Raw genomic sequence first — 8089 nt, forward strand, 5'->3', positions numbered from 1 at the left:
TTGGTCTGCTCCGAGCTGAATCGTCAAACTTCCTCTCTGAGATGAGAATAATCCGGTCAAGTAGAAACACATTACTTGCATAACAAAGTGTGCAGCTGGATGAACACAGCAGGCCAAGTAGCACCTTAGGAGCACATCCAGCTGCACACTTTGTTATCTCAGATTCTCCAGCATCTGCAGTTCCCATTATCTCTGAACACATTACTTGCAGTCTCTTTTGTCATGCCTGGCAGTAATTCCCAATGCTGTTTCAGACATGATTGACAAAAGGATCAGGATGCCAGAGACTGCATCATGACACATACACAGTTCACCATTATTAGGGACAGATATCAAAACTTGTGAATAACTACAGAGAAATACAAGAGGCAGAGAGTCGCTGTGGACTCGATGGGCTGAATGTGAATGTGAATGACACCATGGGTTTATCACGTCACTCTCCCTGTCTCTGTGAGGGAGCGGGTGGGGGAGAAACAATGGCTCATTATTAACCCTCCCTTCCACGTTGTACTGTCTGCAGCCCAGCAACTCAGGGTCGTTGGGGGTGTCTCTCAGTGCGTGAGTGTTTCACTCAGATTCACTTAACGCGGGACTGTTGGTGTCAGACATTAACTCCTGCTGTGGAGGTCACAAACAAAAGGACGCCCTGTGTGCAGACAAATTCTGAACATCAAACAGGCTGTACAGAAAGATTGCATTTTAAGTTGCTGTACAGACTAATCTCTAGTTTCGACTTCTATCTTTCCCAGCAGCTCTCCATCTTTCTGTCTGCATCTGATAAAAGTCATTTGATGAAAGTTCCAAATCGCCTTTAAAATTTGCTACACAAGTCTGATTCCATGCCTTCTGCTCCTTCCTTCTTCCAGTGTTTGAGAGACAGCGACAAAGTGTATACCACTCCCAGCACTGCCTGCCCGTGGCTAAATGGCTTAATGCATTTGTTGATGGAGAGAGCTCTGACTCCGTGGTAGAGAGACAGAACAAAAAGAAAATATTCACTGCTGCATTGGGAAGTAGGATTTTTTTTAAGCAACACGTTCAGATATCTTATTACATACCTCTGGAGCAGATAAAACTTGAACTCTTTCTCCTACATCCAAGGTAGGGAGACTATCACTGCCTGAGTGGCACCTCATTTATTGTTAAGTGGGGTGTCCACAGACTGCGTCATTGGCCTTGTGGTCTGATTCTCACATCAGGTGGTTGTTAGGAATGTGCCAAGTTGCTGGCTTGAATCCTACATGAGCCGTTGTTGCCTCTGATGTATTTTTTTAATGTTCGGAGGAGCTTGGGGGTGGTTCTTTATGAAATCAATTTCAGCCTATGATCAAAAAGGGTGTTTTCTGCGAATACATCACATGCATTCACTTACCTGACCAAGGTTTAGGGTTAGTAATCGTATGAAATTATGTTTCACTGGATTGGTCGGTAAACTTGCGCAATAACTGAATGAAATGATACCAAGTCTCAGCAGAGAAACAGATGACAATGAAGCAGGCATCTGAGGACAAATTTGTTTTTTTTTGCAAGTGAAATTTTCTGCTTCACAAAATGAGGCCCATTGAAATGAAGCAGTGACAGAGATTGCCTTTGCTGGTGCTCATCTCATGTATCACATTTCCACCTTGGTCCCTGTAAACATCTCAACTCAACAAGAAGCCAGTTCACCATTGCGAGCCAGTGGCGTAATGGATAACGCGTCTGACTTCGGATCAGAAGATTGCAGGTTCGAGTCCTGCCTGGCTTGAGTGCAACCTACCCATTTTCAAGGCTAGCAAGATGACATGTTCACCTGAAGTTGGAATAGAGGGTGGGTGATTTCGTTGCCAACTCCCTGAAGCTAAACTACGAAATTGGAAGTTGAGCAGTTTTGGGGACCTTTTCAGCTCACTGTTGGCTTCATTTCTGAGCTCAGAACAACATGTCTCATTGCTTGGAGAACTTGCTTGTGCTCCATATAAATCTGCCTGTTGTGGGCGACACATGTGTGGGGACAGAGAGTGAACGTGAAGCGCCTGGAGGTAGTGTCATCCTGAGCAATGTGCCTGTGTATCTCCCTCTGTGGCTAAACATGAGGATGAGTTCCATAAGTAGTCTGTAACACTGTTTTACTGTCACAAAACCTTGATTACAGGGTTAATCTCAATGACGTTTGCCCTTGATGTGTCAGAATGCACAACACGGTGGGCCAAATGCTGGAAAATGAGATTAGAATAGGATAGATGCCTGATGACACACACAGACACAATGGCCCTGATAGTCTCTTTCCACGCGATAATAACTCAGACTGGGAGAAACTGACCTGTCACCAAAAGGATCGAAAATGGAAAGGCAAAAACAACGTTTTTGAGAAATGATACAAGCATCTCCGGCATGTTCTTTGGTTGTCTAGTGGTTCGGATTTGGCGCTTTTGGAACCACGGCCCTGGTTTGAAATACTGAGTGGAAGATGTTACCTCCTCGCTTTTAGCGATGACAGCTTTGCTGACTCATTGTACTTTTATTCATTAACTGGCGTCTCTGGCTCGGCAGCATTTATTCAATCAACCACATTGCTGGGGCTTTGTAGTCACATGTAGGCCAGACCAGGTGAGGGTGGGCAGTTTCTGTCCCTAAAGGGCATTAGTGAACCGGAGGGTTCTTCCGACAATCGATTGCATGGATTGCACCGCCTCCCTATGAGGAGAAGGAAAGGGGCTGTGAGGTAACTAACTGTGTCCCAAACGATACTCAGGCTAACGTGAAACAAAGAACTGTGGATGCTGGGAATCTGAAACAAAAACAGGAATTGACAGAGAGGCCCAGCAGGCCTGGCAGCATCTGTGGAGAGATACGGTTAACATTTCAGATCCACTGACTGTTCATCAGAACCAGGTCAGTTATGCCTTTTTATATTATAATGCCAGGGAAATGATCACTTATATCTGTCAAATCAGCATATTTATTAAAATATCACATTAATTTCCCATCGTCAACTTTACTACTTTAACAGACTTTTATCGCCTGTAATGCTGCTTCCGTGGCCCTCAGGTGGTAAAAGGCTCTGCTTAAAAGGTTTTATTTGCCTTTTCCTTTCAGTTAGTCAGCAGCGATGTCGAATGGAGAATTGGTCCTTTTAGTGTCTGCCTCAATATGCACCTCTATTTGTCTCTGGGTATTCACCTCACCAAATTTTATATTCTCCAACTCTGTCCATCCATATTGAGGGCAGCACAGTGGCACAGTGGTTCGTCCTACTGCCCCACAGTGCCAGCCACCAGGGTTCAATTCCAGCCTTGGGCGACTGTCTGTGTGGAATTTGTGCAATCTCCCCGTGTCTGCATGGGTTTCCTCCCACAGTCCAAAGATGTGCAGGGTGGGTGAATTGGCCGTGCTAAATTGCACGTCCTGTTTAGGAATGTGTAGATTAGGTGGGTTATAGGGAGGTGGGATGCTTTGAGGTTCAGTGTGGACTTGTCGGGCCAAAGGGCCTGTTTCCACATTGTAGGGATTCTATATCAATATCCCTCATTTCCCATTGCTGAACTTTGAAAAGTCTGAAGACTGGACAGTGTTTGAGACTGGAGCTGCTGAGAGGCTTTCCCACCCCGATTGTAAAGCCTGGAACTGGGCTCACATTCTCCAAATAGTGTTTCTGTTACTTAGGGCTGAGCCAAGGAGACATTTATTCCCTCAAAACATGATGAGTGTTTCGACTTCTTAACAGAATTCCTAATCCACCAGAAAAGAAACAAAATGCCACAACTACATGATTGCTGTGATGTTTTTACTGTTGGTGTAAAATGAATGAATGGTGACAGCAGAGAATGAGGGTGAACAGTTCGTGGTGCCTGTCTCATTACCACAATATTCCGCACGAAGGCTGCAGTTTATTCTGCCTCACCTTGTTATTCCTACCAAACCTCAGGATGAATTATTTGTTAGCAGGAAACCATTCCCTGATGGGGAGAAAACAGGCGACAGGAGTGCCAGCATCGAATGATAACTGTCTGCACTAAAACATAGGAACCATGCTCAGTTCTCTGCACTGACAGGGCAAGTAATGGCTGAGTGGTATTGTCGCTGGACTGTTTATTCAGAAAGCCAGGTAACGTTCTGGAGACCAAAGTTCAAATATCACCCCCAGAAAATGATGGGATTTCAATTCAATAAATATCTGTAATTTAGAATGCAATGATGGCCATACATCCATTATCAGGGGACCAAAACCTATGTGGTTCCCTAATGTCCTTCAGGCATCCTTAATCCTTATTGATCGCGCCTACGTCTGGCTCCAGGCCCAGAGCAAACATGGTGGGTAATTAGCAACGGGCAATAGATGTTGGCCGAGCCAGTGACACCTTCAGTCTGTGAATGAATAAAGGGGGGCAAGTAACTTTGTTGTTATATGGCATTTCAGAAGCGTTGAAACAAGGCATCTTCAATGTAAAGCTCAGGCACCGCTGGGATTTTAACTCAAGATCGCCTGTTTACTACACACTGATTTTTTACCCATCCATTAGGGCATTTCCTTAACCAGCAATCACAGTAACTTGGGGGAACTTTCCTGTATCAGTGTTACTCAGTGAGAATTTCAATCTGACACCACTTTTCAACACGGATTGTTGGCAGCTCAATATTCTCCTGTGAAAATACATGGAATGAGCCAATTTTCTCCTGAGATAATGGGAACTGCAGATGCTGGAGAATCCAAGATAATAAAGTGTGGAGCTGGATGAAGACACCAGGCCAGGGAGCATGTCAGGAGCACAAAAGCTGACGTTTTGGGCCTGGACCCTTTGGTTTAAAACCGACAATTTCACCTGTTTCAGCTGACTGGATAAAGAGCATGGGCCCATCCTCTTGGGGCCCATGAACAACGTTAACACACACTGAGGGAACCTAACAAGAAGAATAGGTTCATTTTGGTGACTGAGCAAATGTAAAGCCTGGCCCATTGGAGCCAACATTGATCCTTGCACCAACAGTTCCACACTCACTTCCTGCCTCATGCCCCCCCCGCCCCCCCCTCACGGCCATTGTTGCTTTTCCCTTTTGCTTCACTCCCACACTTTGCTTCTGAACGTGTTCCTGACCAATTGTAGGTGTTCAGTTAGAAACTACAACTTGAACCCGGATGCCTTCGATAGGACTTCATTCAATGGGATTGGATTTATTGCCCTTCCCTAATTAACCCACAGATGGAGGTGATAAGTTACTTTATTGAACACTCAAACTCCTTGGCACTTGGGTACAGCTTTGATGTTATTAGGTAGGGAGTTCCTGGATTTAGAAGCAGAGACGCTGAAGGAACAGTGGCATAGTTCAAACTCAGAATGGTGAGATACTTGAAGGGGAGTTTGTTGTGGTCAAATTCCCATGAAACTGCTGCCATTACCCTTCAATGTGAAGGCAAGCTCTCATTGGACTGATTCTGCTAGATCCAGGGTGTGTGTTCTGTGCATAACCAGCAACTCATTTTCATTCCTGAGGTTAACAGGAAGAGATATAAATCTTCATTTCCGAAGTGGGAATTGCATCCATGCCTGAGCGATGCAAGCACTAAAAGCCAACCAGTTTACTCGACACTAATCCAAGCATCCTGACTTGCACACACTCCCAAGTCAGTTCTTACACCAGAAGCACCTTCACCAGCGAAGTGTCTTTCTCCAAGTTTTGAAATGATTCATATTATTGCCCTGCGTTTCAAAGCGGAGAAAACGGGGCTGTAATAATCTGATGTTGTTCAGTAGATGTATTGCAGAAAAGCTTCTGTTAACTGGTGATAGCAAGAACTGCAGATCCTTTATTCATACGCAGGATGAGGGGGATGTTTGGAAAGGCCAACATTTATCAGCCATTTCCAATTTCCAGAGAGGGCAGAAAAGAGTTGACCACATTGCTGTGGGTCTTGAGTCACATATAGGCCATACCAGGTAAGGATGGCAGTTTCCTTCCTGAAAAGATATCAGTGAACCAGGTAGGCTTTTCCCAACAATTGACTTGACTCCCAAAATGATGAAATATCTGTCTATCTCAGCCTTGAACATACCTCGCCTTGTCAGAACACAACGGGCCAAGCAGCATCAGAGGAACTGGAAAGCTTGATGTTTCACGTCGGGACCCTTCTTCACAAATGGGGGAGTGGCAGGGGATTCTGAAATAAATAGGGAGACGGCGGAAGCGGATGGAAGATGGAGAAAGGAGAAGATAGGGTGAGAGGAGACAGACAGGTCAAAGAGTCAGGGTGAGAGCCAGTGAAGGTGAATGTAGGTGGGTAGTTAAGGGGGGATTAGGTCAGTCCAGGGAGGATGGACAGGTCAGGGGGGCGGGATGAGGTTAGTGGGTAGGGGGTGGGGTTGGGGCTTGAGATGGGAGGAATGGTTAGGGAGGCGGGGACTAGCTGTGCTGTTTTTGGTGACATGTCCATCCTGGGCCTCCTGCATTAAGACAATGACGTCACCCGAAAGATGCAGGAACAGCATCTCATATTGCGCTTGGGAACTCTGCAGCCCAAGGGTATCAACGTGGATTTCACAAGGTTCAAAATCTCCCCTCCCCTGGCCACATGCCAGAATGTCCTGGGAACTGGAATCACAGGACAATGAAGAGTGAACTTTCTGATTGAGCACAAACAGTCCAGACACCTGCCACTTCTTTAAGAGGCCGGGCATTGACACAGGTGTTATTGGGACATGAACTGAGCTGAGACATGGGAAGAATTCTTGTTCCTGTGCAACAGGAATTCAAATCTCGTCTCAGGGACAATGAGAAAACTGAGAAATAGACAAGACACTGAAAGGGTCAAAGTGAGACGGGCCCGGTTGTAGAAGATCTGGTTCCCAGTGATGTGGATGGGTCTGCAGAGGGAGGGATCAATCTGATACCAAGTCTCCTCAATGAGTGTCCCAGGTTTTATTTTGGAAAAGTGCAGCTGATACAAGACAATTGTCATTCCAAGTGAGGCAGTTAGAAGTTTGAATTCACTACAAGCCCGCTTTAAGGGCTGCTGCAAGAGCTCGCCATTTTCTGTGGTGCAATTGGCTGGTGCTTTCGACTGTGAAATGTGAAGTTGGTGGTTTGAGGCCACTGAGAAAGGAACAAGTGCTGTTCTCCCTCCACCAGTTCCCTTTTGAGTATATAGTTACAGGTTTTAATGCAGTCAGGAAAATGTTCACCAAACGGATATCTTGTCTGGGGAGTGACCATAAAGTTATTTCTATGTTGATTTAATAGCTACAATAAAGAGCTGGGAATGCTTGGAATCAGAATCAAAAACCTAAACTGCACGACAGAAAGGAGAAAACAGAGTTCTGAAGAAGTTCTGAAATGTTGACTCAAATCCTCTGCCCACAGATGCTCCCAGATCTGCTGAGTTTTTTTTTCCTGCAATGTATATTTTCATTTGCAAATGAACGTTTATTTTATCTATTGGTATTAAACAACCAGAATCACCATGTATTACATTAAACACTTTCGAAATCTGCAAAGTGATTGGATTCAAACAAACCCAGCAATAATTCATCCACAGCGTGACTGGCCATGGAAAGTGACCTGAAAAGACAAACAGCAGGGCATTTCTCCCAGTAGTCATGGCCGAGTGGTTAAGGCGATGGATTTGAAATCCATTGGGTTATTCCTGCGCAGGTTCGAATCCTGCTGACTACGGGTGAAAGCTGAGTAGAAACGCAAAGGCTGTTTATGACAGGAGTCAAAGCAGCACCAGCAAGACTTCTTACTGAGATTGCCAATTGTAAGAAAAGGCAACTCACTGCTGGTCATGTTCAAACAAACCAAACCTTCATAAAAGTTGTGATCAGAGATAATGGGAACTGCAGATGCTGGAGAATCCAAGATAACAAAGTGTGGAGCTGGATGAACACAGCAGGACAAGCAGCATCTCAGGAGCACAAAAGCGGACGTCTTGGATCTAGACCCTTCATCAGAGAGGGGGATTGGGAGGGGGTCCTCCTCCCCTTCTCTCCCTATTTATTCCAGAACCCTCACCCCATCCCCCTCTCTGATGAAGGGTCTAGGCCCAAAATGTCAGCTTTTGCTCCTGAGATGCTGCTTGGCCTGCTGTGTTCATCCAGCTTCACACTTTGTTATC

General features: G+C 45.4%; 2 non-coding genes across 2 annotated transcripts; both read left to right on the forward strand.

The window, feature by feature from the left end:
• The first annotated feature begins 1674 nt into the window (after positions 1-1674).
• On the forward strand, positions 1675-1747 carry trnar-ucg (transfer RNA arginine (anticodon UCG)). The gene has a single exon. It is a non-coding gene; the product is annotated as a tRNA-Arg (tRNA).
• Positions 1748-7565: 5818 nt separating this feature from the next.
• Positions 7566-7647, forward strand: trnas-uga (transfer RNA serine (anticodon UGA)). Its single transcript has one exon. It is a non-coding gene; the product is annotated as a tRNA-Ser (tRNA).
• The last annotated feature ends 442 nt before the right edge of the window (positions 7648-8089 follow it).

The sequence above is a fragment of the Stegostoma tigrinum genome, chromosome 11 (genome assembly GCF_030684315.1).
Source record: "Stegostoma tigrinum isolate sSteTig4 chromosome 11, sSteTig4.hap1, whole genome shotgun sequence".
Taxonomy (NCBI): Eukaryota; Metazoa; Chordata; class Chondrichthyes; order Orectolobiformes; family Stegostomatidae; genus Stegostoma; species Stegostoma tigrinum.